Source organism: Microtus oregoni, unplaced genomic scaffold (assembly GCF_018167655.1).
Source record: "Microtus oregoni isolate MIOR12 unplaced genomic scaffold, Mior012 000023F_ref0000262, whole genome shotgun sequence".
Lineage (NCBI taxonomy): Eukaryota > Metazoa > Chordata > Mammalia > Rodentia > Cricetidae > Microtus > Microtus oregoni.
The window spans coordinates 36,327,843-36,337,323 of NW_024543082.1; positions in this window are offsets into that span (position 1 = coordinate 36,327,843).

Here is a 9,481-nt window from a genome sequence, read left to right on the forward strand (position 1 = left end):
AAATGTGTGTTCCTCAGATTGGCACCCTGTGCCTCAAGCATACAGTACCCCAAATACAAGTGATTCTCTCCCAAGGCGACTTTGTCAGAGCGAAGCCAACTCAGTGCTGGCTTGCACTCTCCTGCCCTTCCTGATGTCCCTGATAGCGGGCTCTAAACTTCTACTGAGATCTGGCAGCTGACGATAACAGGAACCCGGTTTGACTGGCATTTCCTGTGAAAGCGCATGGCACTCTTGGCTCTGTCTTCCCTTCTGTGCACCTGTACAGCCCTGAGTCATGTGCCTCCTTCCTGGGTGTTCTCTTTGTTCCCAGCTCCTTCTCCCCTTTGGAGGAAAGTTTACTGTGGCCACAGTGAAAAGATTAAACCACAGGGCATTTTATTCGCATCTTCCAAGACTGTGAGAGGAAGAGCTGTTCTTAGGCACTGTGTGCACACAGTTACATAATCCTAAAATATTTATTTCATGTGTATGTGCATTGTGTGTGTGTGTGTGCACGTGCCTGTGTGTGTACCACATGTGTGCAAGAGCCTGTGAGATCAAAAGAGACATCACATTCCCTGGAACTGAAGTTATAGGTGGCTGTGAGCTGCCATGTGGGTGCTGGGAATTAAACCCTGGTTCTCTGATGTGGGAGGTCCTTCTGTCTATGTGTTGCTTTTATTGGTTAATAAATAAAGAAACTGGCTTGGCCTATAGCAAGGTAGAAGGAAGGCGGAGTCCGAGAGAAGCCATGTAGCCCCCGCTGGAGCCAGATGGAACTTTACCCGGTAAGCCATAGGCACGTGATAATACACAGATTAATGGAGATGGGTTAATTAAGCCAATAGGAAGCTATAGCTAATGGGCCAAGCAGTGTATTAAATAATATAGTTTCTGTGTGATTATTTCGGGGCTAAGAGGCCGGGAACTAACTAGTGGCCTTTCTTCAACAGCCCTCTGTAAGAGTAGCCAGCACTCTTAACTTCTGAGCCATCTCTCCAGACCCTGGTCATGTGCTTTTGTGAAATCTGCAAAGTCAGAAGGGGATTTGAGCCGCTTTGGTAAGAGCTCTGTGTCTTTACTCTTCGAGTCTCTTTCTGACACCCTTGCCATGTAGGGAAGTGTTGAGGTCGCTGAGTCTTGAGAAACGCCGTGATGTTTAGTATGTCGATGCGGATCAGGAGTAACTGTAGCTGTGAAATTGAAAAAGAAACTTTCTAAGTCAACAACAACAAAAAACCAGTTTTGGGGCTAGAGGTTTGGCTCAGCAGGAAGAGCACTGGCTGTTCTTGCAGAGGACCCAAATCCAGTTCTCCTCACCATGGCAGCAGCCCTGTCTCCCGCAACTCCAGCTCCAGGGGATCCAGCACCTCTTTAGGACTCTGGGCCCTGCACTCACATTGCACAGACACACAGACACACATACTGTGAAGTAAAATATTTTTAAAAAGCAAATTCTGGGGATGGAGAGATGGCTCAGAGGTTAAGAGCATTGCCTGCTCTTCCAAAGGTCCTGAGTTCAATTCCCAGCAACCACATGGTGGCTCACAACCATCTGTAATGAGGTCTGGTGCCCTCTTCTGGCCTGCAGGCATACACACAGACAGAATATTGTATACATAATAAATAAATAAATAAATATTTTTTTAAAAAAGCAAATTCTGGCTAATCATGCCAGAGGAAAGACGAGGTTTATTGTATGTAAACACACACATGTGACCATGTTCACATACATAGAGATCAGCCCTTGGCATTTTATGTCGCGCTTACACACATCTCAACTGTGACGTTAAAAGTGACCTTTCTAACTTATACTTTATAAGTCATGCCTCAGAAGGAACTCAAGCACCTTCCTGTCTCTAGATGATCCTGTGCAAGGTCAGCACAGAGGCAAGAATGACTTACTAGTAAGAGCAGGCAAAGGGACTTATAGCATGGTGGGCGGTCACAACATTTCCTTATGTTTTCTAGGTTTTGTGAAGCTAGTGTACTTGGCAGCCTTAATGCTAGTGTATTTAGAAGCCTTAAAATGGTTATCTGTTGTTTATTTTCCCATTCTAAATTAATATTTACCATCCTGCCTAATTTTATATTCTTTATTGTATATTATTTTATATGAAGAGAGCTCACATAATATTATATGAACTTTGGTTCTAAGATTTGAATCTGCCCCACCTTTCCCAAAGATTTCCTACGTTGGGTCCCTCAGTGCGCCAGGTTCCGACTCCGTTGCACAGATTCGGAAGCCATCAGAGCTAGGTACTGTTCCCAGGAGTGGATCTGTATTGTGTCATCTTTGTGACCTGTGACCCCACTTCCTAGAGTTCCTCTCCCGGCCTGAGTCAGAATGAGGGGAACAAGTGTTTCTACACAGGGTTCACTGGGTAGCAGAAAGTGCACAACCTTAGTCCTCATTCTTGGGAGGGTTGGGTTGAGTGGAATCGGGTCACAGCTCATAGAGCATGGCTTATCTGTTGGCGTCCTGGATGGCAGGAACGATCCCCTGACGGATATTCCACCATGGCTGCTTCATCTCTGCAGGACACACGCATGAATATTCAAGTTGGAGGTCGGATAGTGGAGAGACACCGGGGGGACTGGATTCTGGATAGTCTTAGGTGTTAGCTCGTCCCTGCTTCCACTACTTCCTGCTCACTTCCTCCCAATCTCCTGCCTAAGCACTTCTTCCTCAGACATAAGAAAGACAAGGCCACATAGACTGTGCTCAACTCTTATAATGGTATCAGATCAAATCTTTATAATACCCTATTCACATACACGCATGTGCGCTTACATACATGCACAATGGCTCGGCTCCTCTCATCAAAGCCTGGCTTGCTGAACTTGCCGTAGATCACATGACTGATAAGTGCTGGGGTTGGCTCCCTTACTCTTACCTGATTTCAAAGCCTACTGCAGCTCATGTCTAGCTTCTGCTGCTGCCGTTCTTTCTCCCGTAGCCAGCCCTGTTCTGAGGCCAAGTTCCCGCTCCCGTAGCCAGCCCTGTTCTGAGGCCAAGTTCATTCTCCCGTAACTTGCCCTGTTCTGAGGCCTAGTTCATTCTCCCTTAGCCAGCTCTGTTCTGAGGCCCATTTGCCCGCTGCTCCTTGCTCTACTGGCAAGTCTCTGTAACTGTATCTCTTAAAGGCCACCTGTGCCTGCTTCTCTGCTTCTGCTGCTGTGGATTTACCAGCTGGCTCCTCTTCCTGTCCTCGCCAGGCCCCCTGTTCCCATGCTTAAATTCAGAGTTCAGTCTCCCATCTAGGCTCATCTCTGCTCCCAGAGAACTTTGGGGCCTGTCCTCACTACCATCTCTTATTGCTTGAGACCACATTGTTGCTCTCTGTGGGGTGACACCTCCATAACAGGCCCACTGACTTCTGTGTGTGTTTGCAGTTGCATGGCCTCTGGGAACATAAACTGAGCCTCGTGTTTGAGTTGAACCCAAAGTGGGACCCTGATGATCGCTAAGTGAAGGTTTGGTTTGTTGCTGGGCACTCAGGATCAGGCTCGGAAGCATGGACACAATGCTAATGACTTTTGCAGTGTGAACTTCCTTAAGGAAGGACTTATTTTGGCTCCCGGTTTCAGAGCCTTTTGGTTTTTGGTTCATCACAGCAGGGACAGCATGGCTGCAGGAGTGTGTGGTGGAGGCTGCTCACAGCACAGAAGACCTGAGAACAAGGAAAGAACGGGGGATAGGTGAAACCTTCAAACACCCACCCCTGGCAAGCTACTTCTGCCGGCCTGGCCCCATCTCCTAAAGGTTCCACAGCCTCCTGACTTAGCACCACTAGCTGGTGACTAAGATTCAGAATGTGAGCTTGTGGTGGGACGTTCAAATTCAAATGAAATCCTCGGGAAAGACCAAATTCCCTCGGGTCTCCAGAACCAGGCAGTTTTCTTACTGGAAGCTACCAGTGGGAGCTGGAAAGAAAAGACATGAGGTTTGGTTTGCTAGGACTCTCAGGACAGGACGTGTGTCACGAAATCTCTTGGGTTTTGTTAGTTCGGAGAACCTCAGATTGATTTGTTTTCTAGAAAGATTAAGATCATATCCTCTGCGTGTGTGTGTCTCTGTGTGTGATATAAAAGTTTACTTTCTGAGATTCTGGAAGGTTCCAGGAAAAGCTTGGCAGTTGAGCAAGTTAGAGCTATTCCAGACAGACTGGGGCTGGCTCAGCGCAGTGGTGGTTGCTGTCAGTCACAGGGAGGAATGGGGAGGTGTCAGACTGATGTGTGTGAATGACTGCAGGTGTTATCAAAAGACCTGGAGTTATGTCCAACTCCGGCCCCCGCCCGGTGACACAGTGTGTGTACATGTGTGTATGTTTTGAGTGGTTCTTGGGCTTTGACTGCCAGCATGTGAAGAAACCCACAGAACAGAGAGGCTGGGAATGGACTGCTTCTTCAGTCCCAGCTTCTGTCTGGTCGCATGTAGCTTGTTTAGGAAGTGGCAGTAGCTGCTTGTATTGCTGCAACATAACAGCGCTGCATGACTTGAATCTAGCTCACTTCCTGCTACAACCCCTTGGGAGCTGCCCCTCCGTGTTTCCGGAGGCAGAGTGAGTTGCCACACTCACGAGGGGCTGTGATCCAAACCACAAGTAAGAAGACTTGCTGCTTTAGTATGCCCCCGAGGCCTTCCTAGGAAAGGCAGCGCGGTCCACAGGGCTTCTGGACCCTTGAAACCCTTGTTCCCATCTGGAGTGCCCAGCAAGGCAGGGAGTCAGCTGGGAGCTCCCAGGAGACAGCAAAGCTTGTCCCTCAACAGCAGATACTGTGAGGCCTGCCTGGGCTTCTGTCCCAGAGTCTCCATTGGTTCCATATTGCATGCCACCACAAACTTGATGGCTTAAGACAAAAATGACAGGAATCCCCAAAGAGTTGGCACAGTTGTGGCTTTGGGGAGGTTCCTGGGGAAGAGAGAAATGCATTTCTTCACTTTTACCAACTTCTAGAGTCAACAGCGCAGATTTTCTCAGTTATTTAGCGTGTTCTCTCTCTGTCTCTGTCTCTCTCTCTTTCTCTGATATCCTCCCCGTCTCTTACATATAGGGAAACTTATGCCCTCCCACTAAGGCCCATCGGTCAAAGGCTGATCCCAACCTGTGTATTGGCAGCAGGTGGTGGAACCTTCATTTAAGATGTAGGGCCTGACCAGGGGAAGTTAGGTCATGGGGCATGGGGGCATGCTGTTGAAGGCTCCAACGAACTCTAGGGTTTCTCCCCTCTGTCTCCTCTGCCAGGAACTTCTGCCATGAAGTTCTGTGTCACCAGCAATCTAAAGAAGCAGGGCTGGGCAGCCTCGGATGTCAATCTTTGAAACTGTGAGCCAACAGGAGCTGTCCCTCTTTGAAGTCGATTCGTTTCAGGTGTTCTGCCACAGCCCAGGACGCCAGCTAATGTATTTCCATGCTGGAGGCTGGACTGTGGACCATGAGGAACCTCTGAGCGTCCCCCTGCCAGGCCGCAGACTGCCTGGCGCAGAAGGCTGTGCGCCGCACATCTTCCTTGGGTGTTTCACTTCCGCGTGTGACTGTTCCTTCTGCACCCAAACACCAGACCTGGCTGGCCACTGAGCTACCTTCCCTATCTCAACCCTAAAGACCTACCAAGGATATGCATCCTGGACTGACATTGATTTTTCCCTTGCTTAATTAACTTATTAGAATCCTGGTTTAACTAAAGAGGGAAGTCCTGGGGTGGGGTTCCGTGGTAGAGCATTTGCCTCCTACGCCCTGGGTTCTCCAGGACTGAAGTGGGGGGTGGCAAGAAAGAGAGAAATTAAAACACAACAACAGAAAAATCTAAGCGGGTGTGGAAGGATCAGAACTTTCTTCTGGCCTGGAGCACTACAGCAATGGAAGGCGGGAAGGATTTGCTTCACTTCTTAATCCTTAGCATTAATCAGGGGACAGGGCTTCAGCTTCCTGGCCTCCAGAAGGGCAGCAGGGAGACCAACACCTGGGCAGAGCTGGCCAGTCATGAGGTGTTGTCAGGGAAACAGTTTACTGAGTAAACTCTCCTCTCCCTCCCTCCCTCCCTCCCTCCCTCCCTCCCTCCCTCCCTCCCTCCCTCCCTTTCTTCCTCCCTCCCTCTCTCCCTGTGTTCTCCTTCTTTCCTTCCTTCTCTTCCCTTCTCTTCCCTTCTCCTTCCTTTTTTCCTTCCTTTTCCCCTCCTCCCTTCCTTCCTTCCTTTCTTCTTTCTTTCTTTTGTATTTTTTTCAAGACAGGGTTTCTCTGTGTAGCCCTGACTGTCCTGGAACTCACTCTAGAGACCAGGCTGGACTTGAACTCACAGAGATCCGCCTGCCTCTGCCTCCCAAGTGCTGGGATTACACCACTGTCCAGCTGAAATAGCAGCTTTCTTTATTGAATCCTTTTAACTGTTCCACTGATAAGTCCTGGGAACATACTCCTCTTGTACAGGCTCAGGCTAGAATTGAGGCTTCTGGGAAAGTTGAAGGGAGCAGCCCAAACACCCTCCCGGATTAGCTTGGTCACCATGTATGGAAGTCAGCTGGATGCTGACCCCCAGTGATAACAGCAAACTAATGCTGTGCCCCATTAATGCTGCACCCCCTTCCCTGATTTAGAGTTCATTGGAAAGCAGTTCGGAACAATGAACACACGATACGGCCATTTGTGCTGGGTGCACACACAGGAGCCTCCCCTTCACTCTTCGCTCGTGATTTGACTTCTGTGGTTTTAGTAGAAAGCATTTCACTTGCTTCCATATGCAGGATATTCTGAGCAGTGGGATAAACACTTTGGAGACCCATCTCTGTTCATCCACCCTTTATCCAGTGTGCCCACGCTGCAGGCTCTACACTGGTGTAGGAGGCCCTTCTGCATTTGTGTTGATTTCATTGTTTGAATAAAGAAGCTGCCTTGCCCTTTTGATAGGGCAGCCCTTAGGTGGGTGGAGTAGACAGAACAGAATGCTGGGAGGAAGAAGGGCAGTGTGGCAGACGCCATGCTTCTCCTGCCCAAGACGGACACTGGTTAGACTCATCCCGGTAAGCCACAGTCAAGTGGCGATACAGATTATTAGAAATGGGTTGAATCAAGATGTGAGAGTTAGCCAATAAGAGGCTAGAACTAATGGGCTGAGCAGTGTTTAATTAATACAATTTCCATGTGGTTATTTCAGGGGTTAAGCTAGCCGGGTGGCGGGACACAGCCCGCTGCTCCATCTACAACATACACACCCCTCAGTCACTCAGCATCTTGCATGCTGAGGTCCATCTCTGTTTCATCCACCCCTTTATCCAGTGTGCCCACGTTGCTGGCTCCACACACCCCTCAGTCACTCAGCATGCTGAGGCCCATCTCTGTTTCATCCACCGCTTTATCCAGTGTGCCCACGCTGCCGGCTCTATACACCCCTCAGTCATTCAGCAGCTTCTCTGGTTGTCCAGTTGGCTGTTGTGGTCTGGGTCACACAGTGCTGTGTCAAGGAACCCTAGACAGTAACCTACCATTACATCACCTTGCTACAACCGTCACCTCACGCCATCTTCCCGTTTAGGCACTGTCGTCTCACGTCACCAGGAGAGTGGGTACAGTTCGACAGGATATTTTGAGAACAAAAGACTACATTTGAAGAACAGCCTAGTATATCGCTGTAATTGTGTTGTCTTACCATAATTATTGTTCTTAATGTATACTAAATAAGTATGTTAAACATGTATTTTATCTGTATAAATATAAATATTTACTCTAGGCAAAGACAGTATGTTATATAGCTGGTGACATCCAGGATTTCAGGTATCCACTGGGGGTTTGGCAGTCCCCCTCCAGAGATAGGGAGAACCGCTGTGTTGTTTATTTTGCGTGTGTCTGTGCATGCTTCTGTGGGCGCACATGCATGTGAGCATGGGGGCCAGAGGCCAACTTTGGGTGCTGTGCTTCAGGAATGCCACCTGCTTTTTTTTTGTTTTAGATAGAATCATTTCCAGAAAAGGATTATGGATCGTATGTATATATGCGCATACCCACACGAATGTACGCGCACCACATGGGCTGGGTTGGCGGTATGAGTGGATGCTCCTTATCCAGGCTCTGGACTAGATCTTAGAGCAGGTGGCCTCGCCACTGGTAATGGCACTAGCTAGTTCCCTTTGGACCGGCAGGGACATGGCAAAGGTAAGTGGTGTGTGAGTCACAGTACCTGGAAGAGCTCCGTCTCCTGGAGGGGAGGAGCCCTTGGAAGGGTGATGCATAGCACTAGATAGATGATATAATATACTGGATGTAGCTAAGGATCAGTTTCACAATCCATCATGGTCAAGAATGGCCTTGGACCCCTGTTAGGGACTGCCATGGTGCCCTGGCTGGGAGCTGGAGTCGGGGAGTTGAAGAGACAAATCCTAGATGAGGAGGAAGGTAAGCTGGTGACTGAGGACATGGTGGCTTGCTCAGCAGATTCTCCCAGCTGGGGCCAGATAAAGAGACAGTGAGTTCTCAGTCCCTCAGAACATCTCAGACCCAGAAGGGTCTTAAGGGAGAAGGAGTTTTGAAGATGGGGCAGCTCTGGAACTCTTCTTGGAGAGGCGAGGGGAGCATCCTCTAGACTCTAGAGGATTAGATTCTAGAACATTTCCCGTGAAGTAGTCTGCTTCCTGGATAATCAATGAGGGTGACCAGACCCTACCTGGGGAAGGCCAGCCCTCCTAAAGCAGATCCATTAAGCAAAGGAAGGCGGGGTCATAGCTCAGAACGACCCAGTGTGCTCCACAGAACACGGCGCACACCATACGCTATGCCGTGTGCAGAACCGGGGAGGTTTACTCAGAACTAATGGCCATCCAGTAGGGATAGGAGATGGTGCTTCTGAGAACCACATCTGTGGGCTAGCCCATGCTCCACTCAGCCCAGGCAACCCTGCAGTCAGTGTGTAATGTGTACCCAACCCCCTCGGGGAGAACAGTCTGCTGTGTGGTTGATGTGAGAAGACACTTCTGTCGGTGGTGAAAGTCCTGCAGACAGAGACGTGGTTAGCAGACTATAACCACACAGTATCAAAGGTGACTTTGCTAAGTGCGAAAGCAACAGTGACTTCTACGAACATCAGGGAAGCTTGGCAAGCCTTCTTCGAAGCTTTCTGATGGCAGCCAGAACCACGTCAAAATCACACCAGTTCCTCTGAGGCCAAAGTCATGTTCTTTCTCCTGTGCCCAAGGCCTCTCCAGGTACCAGGAAACCAGAGCCTGCTAAATGAATCTTGGTATGTTCCAGGGTCACGTTGATGAGCAAGGAGATGGCTTATCGGTTATGAGCACTGGTTGTTCTTCCAGAGGACCGGGGTTCAATTCTCAGCACCCACACGGCAGCTCACAATTGTCTGTAACTCCAGTTCCAGGGGATCTGACATACAACATGCATGTAAAATAATAATTTAATAATAATAATAGTAAATTTTATTTAAAAGAGGAGATGCTCTTGATCTCTTACTGAAAGGACTGAGTCTGGGTGTGTGCACTGACTTTTTTTGG